Below are 3,469 nucleotides of genomic sequence, written 5' to 3'. Positions count from 1 at the left end.
AAAAATATTCCTTTGGAGGAGAGATAAATAGGCAGAGTACAGAGAACTTCTAGGGCAGTGGAAATTATATACCATAATAGTAGATACATCATTGTACGTTTGTCCGAACCCATAAAACTTACAATACCAAGCATGAACTATAATGGAAATCATGGACTTTGGATGATTGTGGTGTCAATATATGTTCATCAGTTGTAACAAATATACCATTCTGATAGGCAATGTTGGTAACAGGAGGCTGTGCATGTGTGGGGGCAGGGAATATACAGGAAATCTCTGCACCTTCACCTAGATTTTGCTGCAAACCTAAAACTACTCAAAAAAAATAAAGTATTTTTAAAAATAGGAGTGCCCACGGAGGCACCCCTGCCATTTTCTTTTTAAGATTTTATTTATTTATTTGACAGAGAGAGAGAGAGAGAGATCTCAAGTAGCCAGAGAGGCAAACAGAGAGAGAGGAGGGAGCAGGCTCTCTGCTGAGCAGAGAGCCCGATGCAGGGCTTGATCCCAGGACGTTGGGATCATGACCTGAACCGAAGGCAGAGGCTTTAACCCACTGAACCACCCAGGCGCCCCCACCCATGCCATTTTTAAAAATACTTTAGGATGGTCCTAGGATTTAGTCCCACATCGGGCTCCCTAACCAACCAGGAGTTTGCTTCTTCCTCTTCCTCTTCCTCTGCCTCTCCCTTTCCCTCTGCATCTCCCCCAGCCTGTCCTCTTGCTGATCTTTTTCAAATAAATAAATAAATAAAATCTTTTTTAAAAAAATGAATTGGGTCGCTTTCTGGACTCTTTATCCTCATGCAAGTGCCACACTATTTGATTAGTGTAGCTTTATAGTAATTCTTTAAGTGAGGTATTAGAAGTATTCCAAATTTATTAGTTTTTTTAACAAGAATATGTTGACTTTTCTGTGACATTTAAATTTCTATATGAATTTTAGAATAATATTGTCAATTTTTTTTTAAAGATTTTATTTATTTATTTGACAGAGATCACAAGCAGGCAGAGAGGCAGGCAGAGAGAGAGGAGGAAGCAGGCTCCCTGCTGAGCAGAGAGCCCTATACGGGGCTCGATCCCAGGACTCCGAGATCATGACCTGAGCCTAGGGCAGCGGCTTAACCCACTGAGCCACCCAGGCGCCCCTAATATTGTCAATTTTTATTAAAAAGTTTGCTGTTACTCTGTTCATTCTATAGATTAATTTGGGGAGAACAGACAACAGTATTACTTAGTATTACAGTATTACAACACTTAATTCCAATTAATGAACATGGAATAACTCTCCATTTATTTAGGTTTTCTTTATATTAGGAATTTTAGTAAATTTTACTATAGAAATCTTCCACTTTTTAAAACATATTCCTAAATATTAATGTTTTCATCAAATATGGTAAATATGAAAGAGTTTTAAGTTCATATTCTTATTTAGGAAACATAATCTAATTGACCTGGTGTTTTACAGTCGGGAAATTTACTCAATATTTTTAGTAACTGCTTTGTGAATTCTTTAGAATTTTCTATATAGATAATTATGTATATATATAATATATATAGATATTATATATATAATAAATATATATAGATAATTATATATAATTATGGTTTTCTTTTTTCCCAATATTTATGATATTATTTCTTTCTCTTCTCTTACAGGACCAGTTTTGACTTCCTTTGCTGAATAGAAATGATCGAAGCAGAAATCATTGCATTGTCACTTACCTTAGGGGAAAAGCATCCAGTCTTTCATGATTAAATTGGTTAGCTATAGATTTTACATAGATGCCCTTTTTTATGTTGAGAAAGTTCTATTTCTCATTTGCTGGTCATTTTATTATGAATGGATATTTAATATTGTCAATTTTTTTTTACAATAAAAACTATAGTGACTATACAATTTGTTGTTTATTCAGTTAATATGGTGAACCACCTTCATTGCTTTTGCAATGTTAAACTTTGCATTGCTGGAATAAACCCCACTTGGTCTTGATATAATATAGTCTTTATGCTTTGTTTGATTCTATTTGCTGTATTTTGACAAGGAATTTTGCAGCTATGTTCACGAATACTATTGGTCTGTAATTTTTCTTTCTGTTGATACCAGGTTCTGTTACAAAGATTATACTGAACTCACCAAATCAAAACATTGGTATTTCTTCCTTAAATGCTTGATAGAATTCATTTGTGAATCTACCTGTCCATTTCACCTGCCTAGTCCAGTTGGTTGGCATAAATTGCTTATAATATTCTTACATTTTCTTGTAACACCTTTAAAATCTGTAGTGAATCAATTTTGAAGGGGTGGGGGGTGGGAGGTTGGGGGCACCAGGTGGTGGGTATTGTAGAGGGCACGGATTGCATGGAGCACTGGGTGTGGTGCAAAAATAATGAATACTGTTATGCTGAAAAAATAAAAAAAATTTTAAAAAAAAGATGCTTTCAGGAATATAAAAAAAAAAATCTGTAGTGAATCCCCTCTTTCATTACTGATCTTGGTAATTTTTTTCTCTTTTTCTGGATCATCTTCCTAGATGTTTATCAATCTTTTTAAGAAACCAAATTTGGCTCTTCAATTAATTTATTCTTATTTTATTTTGCTCAGTTATGTTTTGTTTGTTTGTACTTCCTAGGGTAGAAACTTAAGCCACTGCTTTTAAAACTCTTATTTTCTGGCTCTGCACTGCTGCCGGCAGTCGCAGCCTGGCCTCGAGGAGGGTGTGAGCTGATGATGCTAGAACCTTATTGGTGGCAGTGGCGCAGGTTGGCTGAGCTGGGCGGGGAGGGCCAGCCAGGTGCCATCTGTGGGGAGTTCACACATTCCACACCATGGTGATGGCAAATGAGAGGTTTCATAGGGAAGGATATCAGGAAGGCTATGAAGAAGACCACAGTTTGGATATGACTGAACGAAGACAATATGTGACCTGACATGGAGCTACAACTGGATCTAAGATTGCGTGCTGTCAAGGGCACGCTTTCTCTTGGAGAGCTCTCCTGCACAGTTGCACCACGGAGAAAGACAATTTTGTTCATTATTAAATGTTCAGCCAGACTTTATAATTAGTCTGGAAGGTCCTGGACTTTCAGTTTGAGGATGCTAGATGAACAAAGACAGAACATCAAGGAAAAGATATGAGGAAACCAAGACTCACAGGGACTGCCTGGTCCGGGGGCACCCGCAGCAGAGCTAGCACTCCAGTCCTGCACACAGCTGTCACCACCATCTGGTGCAGCCTGCTCTGGAAAAGCACATGGTAGCCCTGGAGTTGGGTCGCTGCTCTCAGGTCTGCAGTGCACACATCCACACTGTGCTCTGTGGAGCCATGGGGAATGAATCCACTGTGGCCAGTTGACGTGGGCATCTGGCTGAGCGGGAGTTCAAAGGGAGCCTGGGCATGCTCTTCCCACTGTCTCCAGAGGGCAGTGGTGCTATGCAGCATGAAAATGGTTAAGGGGGAGAATATTT

The 3,469-nt window shown here is 38.6% G+C and overlaps 1 pseudogene; it reads left to right on the top strand.

The window, feature by feature from the left end:
* Positions 1–2,829: 2,829 nt before the first annotated feature.
* On the top strand, positions 2,830–3,095 carry LOC125106938 (protein LTO1 homolog; annotated as a pseudogene).
* The last annotated feature ends 374 nt before the right edge of the window (positions 3,096–3,469 follow it).

This window comes from Lutra lutra, chromosome 8 (genome assembly GCF_902655055.1).
Source record: "Lutra lutra chromosome 8, mLutLut1.2, whole genome shotgun sequence".
NCBI classification, from domain to species: Eukaryota; Metazoa; Chordata; class Mammalia; order Carnivora; family Mustelidae; genus Lutra; species Lutra lutra.
The sequence above is the reverse complement of the archived record's forward strand: the minus strand, read 5'-3'. Positions and strand labels throughout refer to the sequence as shown.